Source organism: Aethalodelphis obliquidens, unplaced genomic scaffold (assembly GCF_003676395.1).
Source record: "Aethalodelphis obliquidens isolate GAN/ISIS:26980383/991018 unplaced genomic scaffold, ASM367639v1 scaffold3, whole genome shotgun sequence".
NCBI classification, from domain to species: domain Eukaryota; kingdom Metazoa; phylum Chordata; class Mammalia; order Artiodactyla; family Delphinidae; genus Aethalodelphis; species Aethalodelphis obliquidens.
The window spans coordinates 36,853,134-36,880,547 of record NW_020837947.1 but is presented as its reverse complement, the minus strand read 5'-3'; the positions used below and the strand labels follow the sequence as shown (position 1 = coordinate 36,880,547).

Below are 27,414 nucleotides of genomic sequence, written 5' to 3'. Positions count from 1 at the left end.
AAAATATACATGTTTTGTAAAATTTTATAAAACGTCAAGTGGCATGTGAACTTGTACTGGAAAGGCAACAGCATCTCAATGACATCTTGTCACCTCATTTGCAATGTATGGGATCACAAATATACTCCTTTTCATGGCATATACGATGACTTTTGGTGATCTAACTTCTACCAGTTGTCCAACTGTTTTCAACTAAGAAAGACTCTGTTCACCAGAGGACATATGGAAAGATCTGAAGACATTTTATTCTCACGACTATGGTGGTGTGGGCGGGGAGGGGAATGTGTGCTACTGGCATCTAGTGGGTGGACCCCAGGATGTCTGCTAAAAGTGCACAGGACCATCTCAAAAACAAAATTATCAGGTCTAAAATGTCAATAGTGCCAAGGTTAAGCTATCCTGGACTACTTTTAACTCCTGCTACCTACTTCCCACATCTCATCAGTCCCCTATCCACACAAAACCACTTGCCACTCCCATGAAAATTCCCTCTGTCTACAATGTCCTTCCTCCTTGACCCATAGTCACTTATGTTTAAAGTATTTCCTTTTGGGTGACTCTTCATCAGTGTTTGCATAGAACCCTTCTGCAAATGCCTCAATTTAATATTGTAATATTTCCTGGCATATATTTTTTGCCTACCAGACCTTGAGCTCCTTCAGCGATATTGAAACTCTAGTGCCTGGTAGATGATAGCCACTCAATAACTATTTGTTGAACACTAATGGAATAAGGACAAAGTTTTTAAAATGCTTTAACCTTTGTTTTAAAACAAAAGTTAAAATATGTTTGAATTTTGTTTCATGTTTTCATGAAAGAAGGATGACAATGGCTTCAACTAGTTATTCTTGTAATGGATCCGGGAGGTTGACTCATGAAACTGGGTAGCAGTGGGGGAGATGACCTATTATAAGAAATAAAATTCTAGTCACAACACAGAAGTACTCTATTTGCAAGTTAAGTCGGAACCTATGAAGTTGCAGGTGTTTTCATTATGCTGAAGATGTAAAATACAGTGATTAAATGGCGCTTTGGTAGCCCAGAGCTGACACAAGAATAGGTCATAGAATCTTAATTGCCTTAAACTCTTTAAGCATTCTCCCATCCTGTAGTCATTACATCCTGACTTCTGCTTAATTGCCTCCCATCTCTGCAGGGCACAGTAACTCTGGCAGCTTCCCTAGGACTGAAAGTTTTTAAATTCCAGTGAGTTTATGGAGGTGTAACTGAAACTCATTCTCTCCATTCCTCACCCCCATGACACGCATTAACACTGCGGCCCTCTGTTTCCACATTGTTCTGTGAAGTGCCATCACCCCTTCAAGCCATTAGGTTGCCCTTTGCACTAGAGTAAATTCACTCATGTGGTGTGCGAAGTGATGCCATGCATCAGACTCTCCAGCTTCTCTAGTGCTGGGATCTATTTTCAGTTTCCATTGCAGTGCTGTGTACACCCCAGTTGTCAGAGTTCAGGGCTCTGCCGTTTGTCCACTGAATGATTCTTCGCATATTACTTGCTACCTTGGGCTTCAGATTCTTTATCCTTAAAATGAGACATTGGAATAAATGTTCTCTAATGTTACTCATAGGTCTAACCTCCTTTAATTCTATGATTAGTATAGATAAAGGAAATCTCAGCTCAAATTTTGCATGTACACTTGAGGGTTTGATCATGGCTTGATTCTAAGCCTAGCTGATCTTCAAACAATTCATCATCAGAACTTTCTGAGAACCAGGCTAATTTAATGCCCACTCAAATGAATTTGCACTCAATTAGTGCCTCATACTAATAAAGACAGTCCCCTATAATAACCAATCAAAAATGCCTTTCCTCTATTTAGAAGGAATTTACTCCTTCTTACCCTGTATCTAGTCTTTTCAATCCACATTCAGGAAGAGTGGCTAACCAAAAGAGGGACACTGCCCTCTCTTACCTGGCTAGTTAATAAAGTCAACTTCCAGATAAGCCTGTTTTGGACTTTGGTTATACTTCCACAGCACAGGGCCAGGAAATATTAAGCTCAATGTATAGGAAGCTACACATTTCCTTTACTGGGATGTTTTTAATGGATCATTAACCATTTAGTCCCCTGACTTAAAAAGTTAAAAAGGAGACTTACTAGCTCTCCTGACTTAAAAAAAAAGCAATGAACTCTGGGAGCAGAATTGGAGCTTCTAGGCATAGATCCTAATCTGAGATTAAATTTTTAAAAAAGCAGATGCCTGCTAATTGTCCCTGGGTACAATGAATAGAATTCGTAATCAGAATTTAAAACATCAATACCTGTCCCCATGTGCTCTACTGACTTGTACAAAAAGGCTTTGGCCTCTTTAAATTTAAAGATTAATTGATGGTTTATGTCTCAACCCATGCCTGGTCAAGCTTTCCATATATATGGGAGAATTATATGTGTGTGTATATGTGTATATATATATATATATATATTATAATACTTTTGATGGAGAAGGGATTATTAATTAAATAACACCTTAAATAAGTGAAAATAGACACATAAGGCTACCTTACTGAATATGCTCCATGATACTCAAAAGGCAGCCACATAAATATTTACGGAACTGTCTTAAGGAATATTTTTACACTTAGGTTAGACCTTTTAAACAACTCACAAGAATTCAGATAAGAGGCCTAACTTTATTAGAAGAAGTATTGAAGTGTTTTTTTAGTGGTAATTTGTTTTCAATCCAGTATAGTCAAAGACTGAAGTGATTAAAATTGAATAAATTTGACTTTAAGTAGGTACAATCAGTAAATTATAGTCTCCAGAATGAATCTTTAGCTTACAGTGCTAATTTTGGATTTTCTTATTGTAATCGAAGGGAAGAGTTGCATTTTCAAATGGGAAGAAACAAAGATATTTTCCAGTATCAACTGTGTAGTCAGTTGTATTTGTTTCCTCCCTTTCATGTTTACCCACATTATCACCTTTCTCAAAATATAGCATTTAGTTTTTATGATCCACTACCAACCAGTTGGAAGACTACCAAATATTAATAGAATAAATTTTTTACCTATTTTTATTTTCTATATCATCTTATTTCACATGGAAAACTTTATAATGTGTGTACCTATATATAATTTTATATGTTTTCTAAATGTTAAGAGTAGACCATTTGCAATTCCTAAAACTTTGCTTATTTTAACATGAAAACTTCCTTCTTGTGTGTGTGCATGTGTGATAAATTTTTGATAACCAAGTTTTATATGATTAAAGGTATTAATCTAAACATTAATAATCCATATAACACTGCCATATAATAAGACATTCTTATTAATAATATAAGCCTACAGTTATCATTTTAACTCTCAATTCTGTAAGGATGATGATTTTTTTTTCATAATGAAAATAAGTTCTTCACAATGGAGAGCAAAAGAAGAGACATTTTCATTTAATAGATTTTGCTTATCTTCACAGAAATATTAATTGATTCTGAGACTGGTCAAGCATTGAAATACAGTGGAATACCAAGCTGTCAATTTACTCCTCACATTTGAACCTGAGGTTAAGACAATTGAGCGATTTTTTACAAAACATAATTTTAAGTTAATTTTGACCAAAATAGTTTAACGTTTCTACTCAAGGAATGATTTTTTCATTTGAATTCCATCAGTTGCTTACCTCCATGTGATTTAAAATTCTAAACATATATGATTCAAATTGCTTAAGGTTTGTAAATTTGCTACCTAGGAAGATAACGTAAAAGTCAGTAATGGTGCATAAGAAGTACTTAACCGAGCTATGCAGTAATACAAAAAAATATGGCTGAAACATACATCAGTGAAACCAGAAATGGAAAGAATCCGTTAAAATAATGGAACATTTTAGCCTAGGCACACTTACTATAAAGTAATTTTATCATGATTATTCTAGGTCCCTCCACATGAAATAACTTATCTATATTTACTGAAAGAAAAGTCAACCGCATTATCTGAAGGGCCCTAGTGGATTCATGTTTATTTTTCCATTTTATTTTAGGTCCATTGATTTTTCTCCTTACAATTTTTTTTTAAATAACATACCACAGCAGATGTTTAATATGCAACATTATGATGTAATAAATTTGCTGTTTGCCTTTGAAACTCTTGAAGACAAATAATTATATTTCCAAAAAAGAACTATTCATTTAATTTAGCTATATGAAATAGGTTATTGATCAATGGAGGGTATATTCCTTCTCTAATTATGGAATGGTCAGACCTTATCTAGAGTGACGTTTGCATTTCTTGGTTTCCCATTTCCAGATAGATGTTCAGAAGCTACTGATGCTCAAAGAAAAATGGGGGAAAAAAAAAAAAGAAAAATGGGAAAGAAAGAGAGCAATGTGGCTTAGGAAACATACCTCATTAAGTTTAGGTGAAGCAAGTGGATATATTAAACTTGGAGACAGTATCAATAAGAGGAACCAAACTTACATAGGTTTCTTCAAATATGTGAAAGGCTACCATGAAAAAAGAGTGACTACGTTTGTTTATTCATAGATGACCAAACCTATGATTGCTAAATGGACAGTGTAAGTCCTAAATGGACACTAAATTCATCAGTATAATAATGAACATTCTAACAGTGGTGTCCAACAAGAAGAGCACTGCTGGGGAAGGGATGGACTTATTTTTGTTTGTTTATATCTTTTCCCCCAGCTTTATTGAAATATAATTGATAAATAATAATTATTTATATTTATGGTATACAATGTGATGTTTTGATATATGTGTACATTGTGAAAAGATTAAACCATAAGTTAATTAACATATCCATCACCTCACATAGTTATCATTTGTGTGTATTTGTAGTGAGAACAGTTATGATCTCTTAGCAAATTTCAAGTATAAAATATAGTATTTCTTATACTGAATTTCCATCTGTCATGGATGTGGTAAAATAGATTTACTGGTTGGATGAACCCTTAAAATCCCTTCCAACTCTTAATTTTATACATCTGAACTGTACTGAGATAGAAGAATCAGTGTGTGCTAAATTTCTCCTTTTGCAAGCCTCAGTCTGTTGACCAGAGCATTGGTCTACAAAGAGAAGTCAGCCCACCCCATGGGGTGTGTAAGACAACCCACTGGGATGGAGCAAGAAAGCATTAGAATTCCTATTGGGGTTTATTTTATCTACTTTTCTACTTCTGTATATTTTAATGATAATATTAGTCCAGAGATACATGATTAGGATTTATAAATGTCAAAACAAATATAAAATGTTTTTACTAATAGGGGTATGATATCAAAAATAAATCACTTGAGGATCACTGAAATAAAGATAAGAAGTAGAGGAAAGTTAGTGTAGAATAATTGTAATGGAATTTCATATATCTGTGACAGAAATAGAGTACAACCTTTAGATTTTTGTGATTTTCAAGTTCATGCCAATGAAGCTATGCTAGGATTAAAAGCTGAGAGTATACTGGAAGGACAGGCCTTGTTAGCCATATTAATGTTAATAAGTTCATACACTCTCACAAAATTAATTGTATATATAAATTGGGGTGCAGGAATAATGGCATCATAGATGAAGCACTACCCTCTTTCATCTAGGGTCATCCTACTTCTAACACAAGGTTTTAACCACAATTAGTTTGGCAGTTTGGGGTTATTACCTGCTAGGCAGTAGTTCTCCATCAGAATGAATATAAAGCACATAATTTATCACAATTAGGCTTAATTGGCTATCTTAGTCTCTGGTAAGTAGATGCCAAGAACGGAGACAGCCTGGACAACATTCTCATCTCAGTATCCAGAAAGGACAGGTTTAGGTCATTTCCTGCCAAATTCACTGATGGATGTGGTCAAATTTCACTCTCAAGTACTCAAACAGAGGGCATCCATGTCTTACAATACCATATTTTATTTTGTCTTCCTGAGAGTTATTTATTTTTTTACCCCAGCTTCCCTTCTCCCTCATCCTCTCCACTTGTATTCTCTCCCTCTCTTCCCCTTTTCTCCCTTAACCCCCTTTTTTTCCTCTCTCCCTCTCTCTCTCTCTCTCTCTCTCTCTCTCTCTCTCTCTCTCTCTCTCTCTCTCTCTCTCTCTCTCTCACACACACACACACACACACACAGTTTCTGATGCCAATCAGGAGGCTCCAATCAAGCAATGAATATACAAGAAGGAATATGGCTGTAACAGTGTGATATACAATTTACATAAATAAATGTCACTCGCTTTTATATTGAATACTGAAAGAATTTCTACATGATGAGGACAAAAAAGTGAACATTTTTAGCTAAATGCTTCAAAAACATTATTTCCAATATTCAGCATTCTTCATCCAGAGACTATTAAAAGACAGAAAGAACAATCACTTTTTGGTTTTAATATTGAGAGCTCTTGGCAAAGTTGTTAGAAGCACTGTTATCTACAGGGCAAATGACACTGAAATTTTATATCATCTTTATGATCACCAAGTGTTTCTCAGTACTTAAAGTCAAGAGAAATCAATGAAACAAATTATTCGATGAGGGTAGTGGATTTTCCTCATCCACAGGGAAACAGAGTTTTTAAAGTAGCACATTGATTCAGAGATCTAGCACCATCATAGTTGAAGAAAGTGTTGATTTCTCCTTCAGCTATATATAAGACAAAATGCTAACATTAGGTATATAAAAGTAAATTTATTGGGAATAAGCTAAAAAATAAAGGACAAAATAACTTCAAAGCCAGAAAATTAGGATCAACATTATCCAGTAAATATGTTATCCAGTGGCTATGCCAAAGATTGTTCCTGAATAAACCAGAAAAGCCTAATTATGTCAATATATTTAACTCAGTGTTTCTTTCAGAATTACTGGTTTACGTGCTGACTTTCATGGGCACATGTAGACCAGACTGTGACTTAGATCTCGACTACATTGAGACCTGTGTATAGTGTTCATGGTGATTATATTAAAAAGATATTTGTGTCTAGTTTTCATCATAAAAATTTTTATTCACTTGTCTTAATTTAGACTTAAATTCTCTGAATATAAATATGACAGTAATATAAATAAAATTATGAGCATAAAGTGAATTGGGAAATACAATGCTTTATACAGAGAATATTATTGCAAGTACTAAGTTGTCCTATGGTATTACTATAAAATATAAACATGTAAGAGTCTTGACTTAATATGTGATATAAGCGATAATTTTTGTATTGCTTGAGGTGAATGACATTATGTAGGTAAACAACCCTGATTTCTGGTTGTAGCTTAAAAGCTGAAAATCTATTGATATAGGCTAAAATGAATGGTCTAATTTTTAAATCTGAAAAATCTTATGAATGACAATGCATTTTTCTGTTAGGTAAAAATTAGTGTAGTGAGGATCTTATTTTCTGAAAACATGCTCAGAGAATTATTGAATGATTTTTATTGTTGTTTTTCTAGTAGGACTCATGACATGAGTGGAAAGGTGGTGTCTTGTCATGTATTGGAATGTATATGAGCAACTCATAATTCTATTACCATTCAATGTCTTTCTGGACAATTTAATAGCACTCAAAATAAATGGTGTTCTCTTTAATTATTGGATGCTGCATTTAAGTATCTCCACAGATATAACCTCCCCACCTTGACAGCACACAAGTTACCAGAAGTAGAGAATGAAACACAGGCAATCCAATTTTATCTATTTATCAACCTATCTCTGTTCACCTGTATCTATTTAGATTGTTTTTATTATTAAAATTGAACACACACGGTCAACTTAGCACTATTGTGTATGTTGAAATGAGGTTTATGAAGTTTTGAACTTTACCTCTGCTGGTTACTTGGTCATGTTCTGATACACGTGCATATAATATTCATGATGGACCTCACTGAGAAACAATGAATATTTAATTGTTAATAAGTATGAATGTCCTTATTGTCTGGAAATAGTCCCTATGAAGATGCTGGGTGCCTGCGAATAGGCTGACCTTCAACATGGGTTGCCCAGCTCTCACAGATGTGTACAGACCCTTGCCAGTTAAGAAGGAATTTGAGATGAAACACTTGAAAACAAAGGTACTACCAGCTGAAGTGTAAACACATTTAGGAAATACAAATAAAGTTCTAGTTTTTTAAATGGTTTTGAGCACTTAGGGAAAATGAGTAAGTGGAAAATGAGTAGTTTATAATTCAGAGAAACGCTGACACTTGTAAACAGTGTTCATCAGGAAAACACATGGACAGAAAACCATTATGGTGACAGTAGAGAAAAGCCTGAGAGTTCCCTTTTGCATATTTGGCTTTATGTCTTTTAGAAATTAGTAATATTTATTTTAATTATAATAGCAGTAAGTTTACTACCAAAAAAAAGGGAAAAGATACCCCATTTACCCCAATCCTCAGAATTAATGTTAAGTTGGCATGCATCCTTGTAGACATTTGTATATATCTATATAAGTATATACACAAACATGTAATGTAACAGATATCCCTTCAGCCTGATTGGCCCCATGGCTAAAAGCTTTCTGAGATTGCTTAATAATCTAAAAATAAAATTAAAGCCCTATCTCCTTCAGTGCAGTCTGGACAGACCCTTCACTAGATTTTCTTTTCTTTTTGTTTGTTTGTTTGTTGTTTTTTTTTTTACATCTTTATTGGAGTATAATTGCTTTACAATGGTGTGTTAGTTTCTGCTTTATAACAAAGTGAATCAGTTATACATATACATATATTCCCATATCTCTTCCCTCTTGCGTCTCCCTCCCTCCCACCCTCCTATCCCACCCCTCCAGGCGGTCACAAAGCACCGAGCTGATCTCCCTGTGCTATGCAGCTGCTTCCCACTAGCTATCTACCTTATGTTTGGTAGTATATATATGTCCATGCCTCTCTTTCGCTTTGTCACAGCTTATCCTTCCCCCTCCCCATATCCTCAAGTCCATTCCCTAGTAGGTCTGTGTCTTTATTCCTGTCTTACCCCTAGGTTCTTCATGACATTTTTTTTTCTTAAATTCCATATATATGTGTTAGCATACGGTATTTGTCTTTCTCTTTCTGACTTACTTCACTCTGTATCACAGACTCTGGGTCTATCCACCTCATTACACATAGCTCAATTTCATTTCTTTTTATGGCTGAGTAATATTCCATTGTATATATGTGCCACATCTTCTTTATCCATTCATCTGATCTTTTTGTTTTTTTAAGTGAGTTGCAGCATGGCAGAGTGGTAGAGGATGGTGAAGGGGTGGAGACACTGTAACAGAAGCAGCATCAGGCATTATATTTTAAGTGACAACGTTTTTCTGCTTTCAGGTATACCCACACACATGTACATGCAAGTGTCACCAAGCGTACACACGTGCACCTTTAAAATAATATTGTGTATCTATTTCTGCTTGTTGCTTCTCGCCCTCAATACATTTTGGGCAGTTTTAATGTCAATACATATAAAGCTCTTTCTCTCTGTGTCACCACAGTATTCCATTTGCCTTAATGTACCAAAATTTATTTTCATTTTCCCTTTTTGGAGATTGTTCCATTATTCTTGGTTTTTTGTTAATACAGCTCTGCAACAAAAAAACTCTTATCTATTTACATATGAATTTAGTTGACCCTTGAACAACTTGGAGGTTAGGGGTAGCAATCCCCCACATAGTTAAAATCCATTTATAACTTTCTTGTTTGTTTTTTGTTTGTTTGTTTTTGTTTTTGCGGTACGGTGGCCTCTCATCGTTGCGGCCTCTCCCGCTGCGGAGCACAGGCTCCGGACGCGCAGGTTCAGCGGCCATGGCTCATGGGCCCAGCCGCTCCGCGGCACGTGGGATCCTCCCGGACCGGGGCACGAACCCGCGTCCCCTGCATTGGCAGGCGGACTCCCAACCACTGCGCCACCAGGGAAGCCCCATGTATAACTTTTGACTCCCTCATACTTAACTACTGGTAGCCTACTCTTGACCAGAAACCTTACCAATAACATAAACAGTCAGTTAACATATATTTTGTATGTTGTACGTATTGTATACTGTATTATTACAATGAAGTAAGCCAGAAAAAATAGAATGTTATTAAGAAAATGTTAAGGAAAATAAATTTACAGTACTGTATTGTATTTTTACATATTATAAGTTTACATTGTTTACCAGATGAATCATCTGTCAGTACTGACATCAATATTGTCTTATATGATACAAAACACTGTAGATGTTATACATACTAACATACTATGTATAACATACTATGTAATACATATTAACACTAGACAGCAAAAATGAAAAGATAATGTGAAAAATTCATATTTATTTACAGGTAAAACAATGTATGCATTGATAACAAAGAAGCAACAATATGATTGCTTTATAGTAGCCTAGTGTAATCAATACTATTGCTTCACAGTAGCCTAGCCGATATATTAATGAATGAATCATTACAAAATTTTTATGGCATACAGTATTACAGTCATGTTCATAATACAGTATTGGAAACGTTGTTACATTTTTAAAAAATGACAATTTGCCTGTGATGATCGGCTGATACACAGTTCCTCCAGTTAGAGAGAGAAACGTACTGTATGGTAATGTAATTCTTTGAAAACACACTTATAAAACAGTAAGAAAACTAATACATTATTAATTTTATATTAAATATCACTCACCTTATGCCTGTGTAAGGATAGGTTATCCACCTCAATAAAAGTCTTGTACATAGTCTTCCACACAATGAATACTTAGACGTTAATGATGATGTTAACACGAAAACATCTCATAGATTTCTTGCCATACAGTTACTAGAATTTCACACCAAGACACACACATATACAATAGATAAGTTTATTAACTGTACAGCATTTGCTTTAGTTTCAGTGCCCATATCATAGAAGCGTGCATGTCATAAAAGAAGTCAAAAGCAGTCTTGAATAATTGGAACCTTTCTGCCAGAGTGTCTAATGTCAATCTGTTTTCTAGCATTGCTGTTTCTACATCTTCTTCCTCATTGTCTGGCACTGGTTTGGAAGCACCCATCTCCATCAAGTTGTCTTCTGTTACATCCTCTGGTGTGATATTTGTTAGCTCTTGAATTTCTCCAAGATCCATATCTTAAAGCCCTTCACCCCCTACCTTTTTTGCCATATCTACAATTTCTTTCATGATATCCTTGATCAGCTCTGTTGTAAATCTTGTGAAGTCATGCATAACATCTGGACAGTTTTCTCCAGCAGGAATTGATCATTTTGAGCTGGATGGCCTCCACAGTTTCTTCTGTAACAACGATGGCACCTTCAAGTGGTGTAATCCTTCCAGGCTGTCATGATGTTCTCTCTAAAGGGGTTCTCTTCCATAACATTGACAGTCCTTTCCACACAGTATTGGTTGTAATGCTCCTTAAAGGTCCTTATGACCCCCAGATTCGAGTCTGAATTAGAGATATTGTGTTTGGGGGGAGGTAGACCACTTTGATGCCTTCAGTATTGAACTCAGGGGGTTTGGGGTAGCCAGGGGCATCATTCAATACCAAAGAACTTAAAAAGGCAGTCTCATATTGTCAGGGTACTTCCTGACTTCATGGACAAAGCATGGATGGAACCAATTCAGAAATAGGGTTCTCGTTGTCCAGGCCTTCTTGTACAACTGGAAGACTGGTAGCTGGTGTTTATTTTTCCCTTCAAGGCTCACGGATAGATAAGGGCAGCCCTGATCATAGGCCTGACTATATTTACACAAAACTAGTAGAGTTAGCCTATCCCTTCTGGCCTTAAATCCTGGTGCTAGCTTCTCTTCCATACTAATAAATGTCCTTTGTAGCAGTGTTTTTCCAGAAAATACACTTTGATTTGCATTAAAAACCTGTTCAGGCAGATATCCGTTCTCCTAGGTGATTTTCTTAATGTCATGTGGGAACTCATCTGCTGCCTCTTGGTCTGCAGAAGCTGCTTCTCCTATTATCTTGACATTTTTTAAGCCAAACCTCTTTCTAAAATTATCAAACCATCCTTTGTTGGCATTAAATTCTCCAGCTTTATCTCCTTCACCTTCCTTTTGCTTTAAGTTGTCATATAATGACTTTGCATTTGCTAGAATCATATTAGTCTATAGGTAGGCCTTTCTTATAGCAATCCTGCACCCACATAAAAGCTGGATTTTTAATACAAGGTGAAAAAGGCATTTTGCAAAAAGTGCAAGGTTTTCTCGTCTGCTGGTGTAGCTACAGTGATGGCTCTACAAATTTCCTTTTCTTTTTTTTACAATGGTTCTTATGCTGGATTCATTTATCTTGAAATGGCAAATGATAGGCAACCACAGCTACAGACCTCAATCTATGGTACTCATCAAGCAATTCAACTTTTATTTGTAATGTCATAACTTTTCTCTGCTTCGTGAGAGCACTTCCACATCACTAGTGGCACTTCATATGGGCCCCACAGTGTTATTCAAGGTTTTCGGTATTGCACTAAACACAATGAAAACTACATGAGAATCATGAGAGATCACTTTTTACTTTGATACAAAAGTTACTGGAGAGATGAACTGTTCATAAGGAAATGACAAGCATCACAGGGTGCTTTAAGCAGACACTGGCAACACTGAAGCTCATCAAAACAGCAGCAAGAGGTGGCTATAAAATTGCTACACCAATACAGTCTTACTACAGTTAATTTTATGCAATTATTTTATACTGTATGTTTGCGTCTTTATGTTATTTATCTGGACTGCGATGGTGCCATGTATTGTAAAATCTGTAAGTCTTTTTGTGCCTAGGTTTTGATTACTTTTACCTTTTTTATTATAGATTTGCATGTATTTTATGGTAGTAAATGAAAAAAGAGACAAGAATTTACATATATTTTATGCATTTGTGACATACCTAATTTTTAAGTTTTTTCAATATTTCTAGACATTGTGGTTTGTCTGTGAGGTTTTTCAAATTGTTGCACATCTCGAAAAAATTTTCCAAGATGTTTATTGAAAAAAATCTGCTTATGAGCAAACCCATGCAGTTCAAACCCATGCTGCTTAAGGGTCAACTGTATAATGATAGTTATCGACCAACTTACCCCCAGATCTCAGCAGAGTACATTCCTAACGTGTGGTTTGGCTGCCGTGGAATATGCACAGTTTAAAATTATTTAGGTATGAAGAGTGCCATTTGCACTTGCCCACAGTGGATTTTATCAATTTGGTTGATCCAATACATGGATATATTAGTTTCACTTTAGAATTTGCAGTGAATATCATTGCATATGATTATTGACCATTAGCCTGCTTATATGTGTTTTGCTCATTTGTCCTGTAAGTTGTCTGTTTTGTTGATTTGTAAAACTATTTTACACATTATGAATATTAGACCTTTATTTGAGTCTAAATTTTGTTGCTGTTTGATTTTAACCTCTGTTTTTACGATAGCTTTTGTGATATAATTTATAGTTAGAAATATCCTCTCCACTTAAATATTGTAGAAAGATTTCTCCTGTTTTTCTGGTACTTAACTGGTTTGTTGGTTAATTCTTGGGTCTCTAATCTCTCTTATTTATTGTGGAATGTGGTATAAAATAGAGATTTACTTGAGTCGATATATTTAAAACATTTAGATAGGTACCTGGGACTTTGGAAACTCTCAGTGAATTTATTTTAATTTATACTATTTATTTTTTGGATTAGCTTAACTTGCAACTCCTCATAGGACTACTCTGCATATACTGCCTCCATAGGAAGTAGGACTATATATTAGAATTAACACTGACTGAAACTAAGTGTCTAGACTCTATATCTTCCTCAGCCAGTTTCTAGTTAGTAACCATGCTAAAATAACTTGATATTCTAGGCCTCAGTTTCCTTCCTGAGAAACCAAGAATCAATCTCCTTGTCATTTCTCAAATTGTCTTCTCCCAAGCCCTGATTGTGCAAGGTGTTAAAAAAATGAAAGTGAAATAAGTTACAGAAGTGCTAGATTAAAGAAAGATAAACAAGTATGTGTGAGAGTCTTTTTAACTTTTAACCATAGGCCTCTCAAAGCCGTTACGATTATATGTGTGTGAATCTACATGCATTGTACAATATGTTCTACACTTATCTAGCTACACATCCTTTTTTTTTCCTCAGAGAATCTTACAAAAGAATAGTAATTTGTGACAGGCTGGGTTAGATGATCTCTGAATTCTCTTTCTTCTCTAATGTTCTAGAAATGTCTTATTCTGAGGCTAAGCCATGCTATGATATGGAGATCTTGATTTCTCAAGTTATTCCACAGGAGATATGTAATACTATTAACATCCACTTTCAACAATTACAGTATTACTTGCTATGGCTCCAGATACACATGCATTCATAGTGTTAATAACTTTCACTGCCAGCTACCAAGCAAGGCGCTTAGCGTACAGACACCTAAGACCTGGTGCCTTCCTTTAGAGTCCCTAGTATACCTCTGCAGTGTGTGGGAAGCACACTTCATTCTTCATTTTATAGCCAAATCCACTTTGTTGAATCAGTTACTCAGTAACCTCTGTGCCTGAAAGGTGCATAATTTTTTAATATTGCAAGATGCTAAAGAGATGAAATTTGTTTGTTTTTAGAAAATTACATTTTTTGCAGTATGAGAAGTATTTATGCTTCGTCTTTTGATAGGCTTTAAATTGGAACATAAGTTGCTTCCGTGTCACATTTGCTTAAAAGAATTCTATTTTCAGAGTTCTGTATTTAGTATAGCTTATGTCAATTTATTGCCTGCATTTCTATGGAATTTCATTGCAAAAATAAAGCATGCAATTTATTGAAATATTACAGTCATTTAAGAAGTAAATAAGCCATATGAGCAAGGAACCATTCTGTAGGGCTATTTTGTGACTTAATTATTTTAAAGTAGAATGTAAAATAACCAAAGCAAATCTAAATAAATTGGTACCAGGTTTAACATTCTTTTTTCATTGAAACTCTGGCAGGATATTTGACAGTAGTCAGAATTGAAAAGTGTGCCATTGTTTTGTGCATTCTCAAAGGAAATTGAAGAAGGGTATTGGATGAAGGGAACAGATGTAGGACTGCAGCTTTTAATATGCTGTGCGGTCTGTACATCATTCATTGCAAACTAAATGACCCATTGAGAGAATACTGTACTATCTGTTCATGTCTGTACCATACCCATTATCATTAATGGGGCACAATATGCTTACATTTAAAATAAACTACTCTGCAAGAAGAAAAATGAAAAAAGGTATAGAAAAAAAAATACCATTTAGAATTCTGATATTGTCAGGTGGCATCAGAAAACCTGTAGGACTCTAATGTTTTGGGGATTCTCCTTTTACTTTTAACTTTTCTCAAGTATTTTTTTCCTGTTAATAACATTATTATAGTGAATATTGTTTTGAATTTGTATTTTGGAATATGTCTCTATTCACAGGGAAAATTTCTAGCTAGAGAGTTCCTGCATCAAAGTACATGCTTATTAAAATGAATTAACAAATATACAATGGAAAAATCTCTGTCCCACCCCTTTCCCTAGCCATGCAGTTCTCTTCTCAGGTATCCAGTGTTATCCTTTCAGAGGTACTTAAGTAAATACAATCCAAATATGTACATTCATGGTCTTTCCCCTCTTCTAGTTTTTTTTTTTTAATGAAAATGATTGCATATTTTACACATTGTTTTGTATCCTAAATTTTCTGTTTAAATTGTTACTTTAATAAATTGAATTATCACCTTTTAAAACTGTACCTAAGCAATATAGTATAGCCTATAAAACTGGAAATTTGCATGGGACCCAGTCATCCTACCCTCAAAGCTGAGGACCAGAAAGAAATGTGTAATCCTGACCCTCACAGCTGCCTGCTGGGAACATGTTTGGAAGTCTGAGCATAGTCTCAAGTGATCAAATGCAGAAAAGGGGCCAATCAGAGCTTTGATCCCTACCATAGAGTTCTAACCATTGCTGAGACTGAATGACTTCCTTCCGTAAGTCCTCATGACTTCCGACCCAGACCTCTGGGTCAGGCTACCAGACTAATGGCCTGTGCAATTTAATGATCTGTAGTGAATGTTGACTGCCTTTCTAGTTTTTGATCACCAAAGGCAAGTATAAAGTGGATATATTTGGGACTTCCCTGGTGGCAGAGTGGTTAAGAATCCACCTGCCAATGCAGGGGACACGGGTTCGAGCCCTGCTCCAGGAAGATCCCACATGCCGCCGGAGAGCAACTAAGCCCATGTGCCACAACTACCGAAGCCCGTGTGCCTAGAGCCCATGCTCCACAACCACAACGAAAGAAGCCACCACAATGAGAAGCCCATGCACCGCAACGAAGAGTAGCCCCCCCTCGCCGCAACTAGAGAAATCCTGCGGGCAGCAATGAAGACCCAATGCAGCCAAAAATAAGTAAATAAATACATAAATTTATATATTTAAAAAAAAGTGGATACATTAATATTCCTCTGATAATATATTTTAGAAAATTTATTCTAAACATTACTGCTTTCTCAGCCACTGAGATGAAGGGAGACAGAGTCCCCAGAGACTAATAAAAGAAAAAACTAACCTAGACCTTGCGGGATCAGTCCTATGTTTGTGACTTCAGTGGCCTGAACAAAGTTCACAAAAAAGCCAGTGCCTGGCTCTGTGGCTCACTTGTGTCTTTGAACAAAGCAACTTGCTGGTGCATTGAAACATGAATCACATTAGCACATTTACATTAAAATATGACACGATATCAAAAGATAATAGGATTGCAAATCTTTGGCATACAATCTGGAAAAAAACTGTGGATAAGTGTCATGTTAAAAATCTTGTTCTGTCATGATTATAAGTAGAGTAGTAATGGCAAATGACAGCTTAAAGAGAATAGAAAAAACCATCTTGACACCAAAGTGATGATATTATCTATATTCTGAATAATTTTACTTATAACAGATACTGTTCTGTAAGTTTGTCTTATGATTCATGTTTTCATTATGAAGAGAGAGCATTCTCTCTTCAATTTTATTTACCCTGCTGTTAATATTGTTTCATCAGCTTTCATTGAATCGGTATAATACAACTTATTTTCATCCCTTTCATGTAAAATTTCCTAGGTCATTTTGCTAAAGTGTGGCTTCTACAAATAATGTATAGCTGGATTTTATTTTATTGTTATTTTAAACAACTCCATCTTTCAAGAGGCGTTTAATGTTTATATTTATTAGAATTAATGATATAAATGATAATTTTATGTGAATCTACATGTAGATGTGTGTGTTTATACACTATGTTCTTTTTTATTTGCTTTTATCCCTTGTCCTACTTCATATTGGACTTGTGAAGTTTCTTAATTTCCCCTTTCCTCTTCCAATGATTTGGAAGCTGTGTATTCTATTTCTAGTTTTTCCAGGTTTACTCTTCACATGTTTACTTAGTTAACAGACCTATGGTTTTTCAGTATCACTTTGTTCTTTCCAAATAGTATGAGGAATGAAAATTCTCTAACCTTAACGTTCACACACCCCACCCTATATTATCATTACTTAGTTTTCTAGTTTCACTTTTTAAAAACTCTCCCGTATTAGCCATTTGCTTTTAACAAGGTATGTTTATTTACATTAATCAATAAGTTGAATGATTTAATTGCTCACAATTGCTTCTTCCATTCTATCCCTTCATTCTGAGTTCAGTTTTCTTCTTACTAAAGTACATCCTTTAAGGGCTTCCTTGGTGGCAGATAAGAATCTGCCTGCCAATGCAGGGGACACGGGTTCGATCACTGGTCCGGGAAGATCCCACATGCCGCGGAGCAACTAAGCCCGTGCACCGCAACTACTAAGCCTGCTCTCCAGAGCCTGCGAGCCACAACTACTGAGCCCGCGTGCCACAACTACTGAATCCCATGTGCCTAGAGCCAGTGCTCTGCAATAAGAGAAGCCACTGCAGTGAGAAGCCCATGCACTGCAACGAAGAGTAGCCCCTCCTCGCCACAACTAGAGAAAGCCTGCATGCAGCAGTGAAGACCCAACACACCAAAAATAAATAAACAAAAGTAATAAATAAATAAAGTACATCCTTTAAAAGTTCCTTAAGTGAGGGTCTGTAAATGGTAATATATTTTTGTCTTTGAAAACGTCTTTAGTTAGCTCTCATTCTTTTCAGGGCTAGTTGTGCAGGGTATGGAATTCAAAGCTGATAGGTTAAAAATTCTTTTCACTCCGAACTATTAAGATATTTCATTATATTTATCCCTTATTTTTGCTGATGAGATACCTGCTGTCAGTCTGTTCATCATTACTATATAGATGACATGCTTTTTCTTTGCTTTGAAGGATTTTTTGTTTATGTTCTAAAATTTCACCATGATTCTCTAAAAGTGACATATTTTGTTATAATTCAAACTTGGCATGTTACTTCAACTTGAAGAAACATGTCTTTCTTTTTTTTTTTTTTTTTTTGTGGTACGCGGGCCTCTCACTCCTGCGGCCTCTCCCGTTGCAGAGCACAGGCTCCGGACGTGCAGGCTCAGCGGCCATGGCTCACGGGCCCAGCCGCTCCGTGGCATGTGGGATCTTCCCGGACCAGGGCACGAACCCGTGTCCCCTGCATCGGCAGGCGGACTCTCAACCACTGTGCCACCAGGGAAGCCCAACACATGTCTTTCTTCACCTCTAGAAAATGATTGACCATTTCTGAATGATTATTGCCTCCCTTTTATTCCATCTATTCTCACCATCTAGAGTTCCTATTAGATGTATGTTGGACCTATTTTTATAACTTCTATTTTACTTAACCACACTTTCTTATTTTCCCGCTATTTAATTTCTCTTGCAACATTCTGGTGGTTCCTTTGGGTTTCTAATACCTAAAACTTTCCCTTTATTTCTCAGCAGTGTGTTTTTAAATTTTTTAAAGTCAAATTTTATTCAACATTTCTAGGTACTGGTACTAGGAGGGAGGCCATATATATTACTTCAGTCTGTCATGATGCTGGATTTAGTTGAATTCTTTATACTACATATTTACACAAGATGTGATCTTGTGCTATGCAGAGACAATGTCTAAAGCTTCTGAGAAATCACAGAACACTTCCAATTTCTTGATCCACCAAAATCAACCTGACTTAGAAAAGTACTGAAAGTGTAAGGTGACCCTACAAAACTTCTGGGCACATACAGAATTTTGTCTTTAGTGTAGTGTAATTATAGTATAACTCTTTGAAAAGTGTGTGTGTGTGTGTGTGTGTGTGTGTGTGTGTGTGTAGATACATGCATATATATGGAAAGATTCATTTCCTTCCAAATTCCTAATCAATTGAGGAGATGCAGATTATGCTTCTCAAGTTTGGAACATAATAAGAAATTGAGAGAAGGATGGAAGGGAAGAGAAAGAAGTAAAGAGGGAGTGAGAGAACATGTGTGATGACAGACAGTATACTGTTTGAAGAGATTAAAAACATCATAATCCAACAGAACTCTCAGTCTTTTAATCAGCTAAGCTTAACTTTAGAGAGTATCTTATTATGTTGTTAATTTGTTTGAGTTCTTTTTTTTTTAACCAGTAGATTCACTAATTTAAATATTAGTACTTAGCAAAAAATATTTAATAGGCTGTACACATTTACTTCAGAGTATGTACCTTTCATTCTTTTCTCCAAATACTAACCTCTCCCATAGGACAAAAAGCATCACATCCCCCATGTAAGATCCCTAATCTGTGTTTCATGTTCATAGCTTTATATTGGAGCTTCCAAAACTGAAAGTAGTTACAAATATTCGATAGGAAATACCACTGTTACATAACTCAGGTTGACTGACTCCACTAATCTAGGACAAGCATCCTGACAGTTCAGTATTATAATCTTCTTTCACATCAAAGTTTTGAAGTATTTCTTTTTGTAAACAAAATTCTTTTAATCAACAAACCTCCTAATACATCTTTATAGTACTTTTTGCCTACACTTTTTTTAGCCATTTTTAAAAATTGAAGTTTAATTTACAATGTCTTGTTAATTTCAGGTGTACAGCAAAGTGATTCAATTATATATATTCTTTTTCAGATTCTTTTCTGTTATAGGCTATTACAAGATATTGAATACAGCTCCCTGTACTATACAGTAGGTTCTTGTTGTTTATCTATTTTATATATAGTAGTGTGTATCTGTCAGTCCTAAACTCCTAATTTATCCCTCCCCCCACCTTTTCCTTTTGGTAACCATAAGTTTGTTTTCTATATTGTGAGTCTATTTCTTCTTTGTATTGGGTTGGCTAAATAGTTCATTTGGGGTTTCCCATAAGATTAAAGACAAACCTGAATGAACTTTTTGGCCAGCCCAATAAATAAACTCATTTATATCATTTTTTAGATTCCAAATATAAGTGATATCATATGATATTTGTCTTTCTCTGTATGACTTCACTTAATATGATAATATCTAGGTCCATCCATGTTATTGCAAATGGCATTATTTCATTCTTTTTTATGGCTGAGTAATATTCCATTGTGTATATATACCACATCTTCTTTATCCATTCATCTGTCGGTAGACACTTAGGTTGCTTCCATGTCTTGGCTATTGTAGATAGTGCTGCTATGAACATCGGGGTGCGTGTATCTTTTTGATATGGAGATTTCTCTGGATATATGCCCAGGAGTGGGATTGCAGGATCATATGGTGACTCTATTTTTAGTTTTCTTAAGGAACTGCCATACTGTTCTCCACAGTAGCTGCACCAAGTTACATTCCCACCAACAGTGTAGGAGGGTTACTTTTTCTCCACACCCTCTCTAGCATTTGTTACTCATAGACATTTTTTTTTTTTTTTATGGTACACGGGCCTCTCACTGTCGTGGCCTCTCCTGCTGCGGAGCACAGGCTCCGGACACACAGGCCCAGCGGCCATGGCTCATGGGCCCAGCCGCTCCGTGGCACGTGGGATCCTCCCGGACCAGGGCACAAACCCACGTCCCCTGCATCAATAGGCGGACTCTCAACCACTGCGCCACCAGGGAAGCCCACTTGTAGACTTTTTAATGATGGCCATCCTGACTGGTATGAAGTGATACCTCATTGTAGTTTTGATTGCATTTCTCTAATAATTAGTGATATTGAGTGTCTTTTCATGTGTCTGTTGGCCATCTGTATGTCTTCTTTGGAAAAATGTCTATTTAGGTCTTATGCCCATTTTTTGGTTGGACTGTTCATTTTTTGAAGTATTTCTTTTACTTTATCTTACTGTATGCTTATTTGGGACTCTAGGGAAGAGGACTTCATTGACAAATCATTTTTTTAAGAAATATTTGCCATATTTTAATATGTACATCTATGTACTTATTAAAGAACTGAGAACTACATTGGAGAAAATATAGAATATGAATATTATGACTTGCAGATATCAGAAAATGTACTGACTTATGATTGAAATCTGCCCAATGGAAGTAAAGTGAATCTTAAGAAGAAAATCTTGAGCATATATTCCACAACTCTGCAAAACAGTTTTATGCTGAACCTCTGAGCCAGAAATGTGAGAAAGTAAAGTGATTGAAGCCTGTCAGCAAAGAAAATCAGCCAGCAGAGTGATGATTCCTATTACAAGAGAAAGACTTCTATGAAAAGAGACTCACAGATATCAATATTTCCTGTACATTCTCTTTATTTATAAATCATAAATCATACTGCTTTAATAGGCTTGCTATCTTTATTGTTGGGATAAGTGTAATGTTTTACACATTTGGGGGACAGTAATTGGCAACTGCATTAAGAATCCCAACTCGTGCACAAATCCCTGGATGGCACCCAGGAACCTTGATCCTTGATCTAAGGCAAATAAATTCTCCAAGTTTTATAAAGTAAGGGTCACTTATAGCTAACTGTGATATTGAAACTCTCATGATATGGTGCTCAGTGAGAGAACAAGCTAGTCTAAGTGGCAAAGAGTTGAAAATTGAAGAGTTTTATATAAAATATAAGCTACTTTTAGTATGCAGTCACAACAAGCTTGAAAAATAAAGAAGCAACAGTAATTCAGCTTTAAAATTATAGTGCTCAGTTGTTAAAAGGTCACCTGCGCTTGGCCTCATTTCTGCTTAATTGGGACAGGTTAATCTTCTTTTCTGTTGTTCTTTCAATTTGGAAAGAAACTGGGATCTCTGCTAGTACTCCTCATCCATCAAATCCTGTGACCTTGAAAGCAAATTCCGGCTCTGCTTCTCAGGAGAGAGTCTGAAAATGAGAATTAAAATAGGTCTTCTCAGTGGAGACCCACAGCAACATGTAATAAGACATGTAAAAAAAGATCCTATCACTGCAGGCATACTGTAATCTTTCTCAAAGTAACATATGGAGTCAAAATGAGAATTCATTTAAGCTCAGAATTAAAAAAATCAGTGAGATGTTAAATCTTCTAAAAATCGACTAAAATTGTCTATGAAAAATTCTAATGGAAGTCAATGATTTTGTAATTTGTTTCCTTTCAACTCTTATGAAAAGCTCTGCATCTCAAAATATGAAATATTTTAAACTCTGATTCTCTAGAAAGAATCCCCCAAAAGAAGAATAGAAATGTTAACAAAAGGTATGAGTAATGATAGCATATTCATTATTACAATTTTTTAATTTAAAAAGGTACAAGGACATCTCTAAGTAACCACAGGCTGGTCTGCTTTTATGATAAGAAATGCAGAATTAGGATGAATATATAATGAGCACTGTCATAGCAGCAGTATTCAATATCTGAGAGTCAACTTTATTTTACTGTTTTGAGTGTATTAAGGAAAACTTACATGATCCCGGAACACAATGGAAAGTTTATGAACATATCAGGTGTAATTCTTCCTTTTGATTTCACAGTAAGCAACCTGTATAAGAGTCTATAATATCACCAGGTAAATTCCTTTTCCTCTTCTAGAATTATCCAGCCACAAAAAAACATCAGGACTAAGAATAAGTTTCATTAATTTAAGACTAAAGGGTTTTTCATACAGTTGAGAACTACAGAGATTTTAGTCTGACTAAATTAAAAAAAAATTTATTGTAATCTTATTTAATACCAACTTCATGCAAGACCATTATCTGTAAATAAAAGAAAAAAATCCTACCACAGGTATGTGTTTTCCAAGCTTCTTGTAACTAAAGCCATACATGCGCATCCCCACATCTCCAAATTCAGGGCTGTTTTCTATTTACAAGTTGCTCCATTTACAAGGAAAAGCCAGACAATGCTCTCTAAAAATGACTCAGGGTCCAGGGAAATTTAATCATAATCCAACGCGAAATTATCTCTACACTAATATTTAGGATAACCAATCTCACATACACTGATTTATTATTAACTACAAAATTATATGGGAATAACAAGTATATTCTTAACATCTGGTACAAAAGGGTATAAAGCATCAAAAGGGTAGTATAACACTTCATGTTTTATTTATTTTAAAAGACAGTGTTTACTGTGATAATATTATTAGAAATTTAATTGAGCAAAGCTCAGGCTGAGTCAACTCAGAAAGAATCCATATTCCTTTTTCATTACTTACTGGATGGTGGCCTTAGGGAAATTATTTAATCTCTTTCCTCTTGTATAAAATTGGGAGATAATAGAACCTACTCATTATTGTGTTGTTGTAAGATTAAATGTGAAATACTCCTTGGTTAAAGTAACGAATATAGTGCTAGGTACATAGTAAGTGCTCAATAAATGTAATTCAAATTTTTTCTAATTTTATTTTGGCACCTGCATTGAATAACATGAATATGTCTTATGAATCCAATATTCAGATTTTATATCTTCCAATATTGATAAAGGAAGCAACCTATTTTATACTACTTAAAGCTTCAATAGACTTTTCAAGATAAGTTTGAGCAGGGTGATGTAGTAAATGCAATGTAATATGACTGCCGTTGTAGTGGTAATTAGCACCTCTATCCCATTACATAACCATCCCTTCTTTTTAGGTCAGAATAATTAAGTTTTAGTCTCTTAACAAGTTTGACGATTATAATACAATATGGTTGTCTATATTCACTATACTGTGAATTAGGTTTCTAGGTTTTATTTTAAATTTGGACCCTTAAACAATATCTGTTCTAGCCCCCCAACTCCTGCCCCAGCCCAGCCTCTGGTAACCTCCATTTTATTCTCTGTTCTTACAAATTTGGCTTTATTAGATTCCACATGTAAGTAATATCATACAGGTCTTGTCTTTCTCGGTATGATTTATCTCATTTAACATAATGTGCTCAAGGTCCATCCATGTTGCTGCAAATGGCAGGATGTCTTTCTTCCTTATGGATGAAAAATATTCCTTTGTACAAAAGTTTTTGTGCAGCAAAAGAAACAGTTTGCAAAATTGAAAGGCAACATATAGAATGAGAAAAACATTTGGTAAAACATATATCAAATAAGGGGTTAATATCCAGAATATATAAAGAACTCATACAACTGAATAGCAACAACGAAACAATCCAATTAAAAAATGGGCAGAGGAGCTAAGTAGACGTTTGTCCAAAGAAGATATCTAAATGGCTAATAGGTACATGAAAAGATGCTCAACATCACTGATGACTGGGAAATGCAAATCAAAACCACAATGATCTATAACCTCACACCTGTTAGAATAGCTGTCACCAAGAGGACAAGAGATAACAAGGGTTGGCAAGGATGTAGAGAAAAGAGTCCTTGAATATTGTTGATGGAAATGTAAACTGGTTCAACCATTATGTAAAACAATATGGAGGTACCTCAAACAAAAATATAACTAGTGGGAAGCAGCCGCATAGCACAGGGAGATCAGCTCAGTGCTTTGTGACCACCTAGAGGGGTGGGAGGGAGACACAAGTAGGAGGGGATATGGAGATGTATGCATACGTATAGCTGATTCACTTTGTTATACAGCAGCAACTAACACAACAATTATACCTCCATAAAGATGTTAAATAAATAAATAAATAAATCTACCATATGATCCAGCAATTTCACTTATGGAAATATACACTCAAAACAATGAAAACAGGGTATCAAAGAGATATGTTGCACTCCCATGTTTATTACAGCATTATTTACAATAGCCAAGATATGAAAACAATTCAAGGAGAATTCTTATGCTGATTAATTCAACAAATGTTTATCGAGAGCCTAATTGCCAGAAATCCAGTTAGATGTTAAAGTGAGTGGCACTAACTATCCAGCCCTCAATACTGAGGTGCATAACATTACTGTCTATCTTAGCTAAAGTTTACAATTCAGACTCTTCTGATGGTTTGTTCACTTCTCTAAATTCATGGTGAAATATGATGGGAAAATGGAAATGTCTTTACTTAAATTGTTTTAGCTCAAATTGCATAAAATTTCTATTACAGACAGTTATTATTCAACCCTCGTTATCTGTGTGTGTTTACAGGATACATGTATAGTTAAACTTCTGCTCCACTGACTTCATAATTTCAAAGAAAAATAAAAACATGATAGCTCTATTAATTATTTACGTTCTGCATTTAGTTCTAACAGATGCTGGAAAAGAATATACAGGAAACACTGATCAGTGAAATTTGTGTGGGCAAAGTTGCCATTGGAGAGTGGCGCTTGCATTTTGAGGAAACGAGTACACTGGCATTTTGAACCAAACTAAATATGAGACTGGAAAGTTCATTTTAGTAAAGCTGAAAGATGGCTTTTTTTGATAATTTAATTTTTACCTTTTAATTATGTGCAAGCTCAAGATAAAGTTCTATCTTACTTCACAACAATGATCTAACCTCTTTATAACAATTCTGCCCTTCAGGGCCAACACATAACTCCAGAGACCATATTCCCAGATTACAGTATTCCCCCCTTATCCGCAGGGGATACGGTCCAAGACCCCGAGTCTGAAACCACGGAGAGTGTTGAAATCCTATACAGTTGATCCTTGAACAACACTGGGGTTAGGGGCACCAACTCCTCACACAGTCAAAAATCGACCTATAACTTTTGATTCCCCCAAAACTTAACTACTAATAGCTTACTATTGACCAGGAGCCTTACCAATAACATAAACAGTCGATTAACACATATTTTGTATGTTGTATATATTATATACCGTATTCTTGCAATAAGGTAAGCTAGAGAAAAGAAAATGCTATTAAGGGAAATCATAAGAAAGAAAATACATTTACAGTACTGTAGTTATCAATTCCGTAAGTTTACATCATCTGTTTACAAGGTGAATCACCTGTCAGTATTTACATCAATATTATATGATACAAAACACTGTAGATATTATACATATTACCAACACTAGACATCAAAGATGAAAATATAATGTGAAAAAAAATTTATATTTATTTACAGATATAACAATTTGTGCATCAAGAACGAAGAAGCAGCAATATGACTGCCTTATGGTAGCCTAGTATAACTGATACAGTTGCTCCATGGTAGCCTGGCCTACACACAAATGAATAAATCATTATAAAAATTTTATGGCATGTATTGTTACAGTCATATTCATAATACGGTTTTGAAACATTGTTACATTTAACAAAACACACCTATGACGATAGCCTTCTCCAATTACAAGAGAGAGAGGCATACTGTATGCTAATGTAATTCTTTGAAAGCATAGTTATAAAACAGTAAGAAAACTAACACATTGTTAATTATTTATTAAATGTCACTCACTTTATGCCTACATAAGTGTAGACTAGTATCTATATATATTTTATACATGACGTACCTAACTCTTCCTTAAAAATTTTTCCATATTTCTAGGTAATGGAGTTTGCCTGTGAACTTTTTCAAATTGTTGCAGATCTGCCAGAATTTTCCAATATATTTATTGGAAAACATCTGCATATATATAAGTGGACCCATGTAGTTCAAGCCCATGTTCTTCAAGGGTCAACTGTATATATCAATACTGTGTTTTTTCCTATACATACATACCTATCATAAAGTTCAGTTGATAAATTAGTCACAGTAAGAGAATATCCAAATTGCCAGCATCACTACTCTTGCACTTTGGGGCATTTTTAAGTAAAATAAGGGTTACTTGAACACAGGTACTGTGATACCGCAACAATCGGTCTGATAACTAAGAAAGGGATGATTCACGTCCAGGGCCTGGGCTGGAAGGAGTGGGAAGGCACAAATTTTCATCACGCTACTTAGAATGGTGAGCAGTTTAAAACTTATGAACTGTTTATTTCTGGAAATTTCCATGTAATCTTCTCAGACTGTAGTTGACTGCAGGTAACTGAAACTGCAGAAAGCTGAACTGTGGATGAGGGGAGACTACTGGATACCATGTCAGTGGTGTCTCTGGAATTCCTCAGTGCAACAGCCGTGCTTGTGTCCAGGTGCTCTGAATATTTGATTCCATTTTTTTCCATGATCTCAGTTGTTTCTCAGAGTAACTGTTGCTTACAAGTATTCCCTCAGGTGATCTTTCTTTTTCTCTTTCTTTTTTATGGAGCATTGTACAAAGTTATGGTGTTAAAAAGTTATAATATTTTGGCAATAAATTTTAGAACAAAAAGATAAAACAGCATGAAACTCAACTAGTCT

The 27,414-nt window shown here is 35.3% G+C and overlaps 1 protein-coding gene across 2 annotated transcripts in view; it reads left to right on the top strand.

Moving 5' to 3' along the window:
- The window catches only part of NKAIN2 (sodium/potassium transporting ATPase interacting 2), a 979,230-nt gene that overhangs the window by 613,587 nt on the left and 338,229 nt on the right, over positions 1 to 27,414 (top strand). The window lies entirely within an intron of this gene.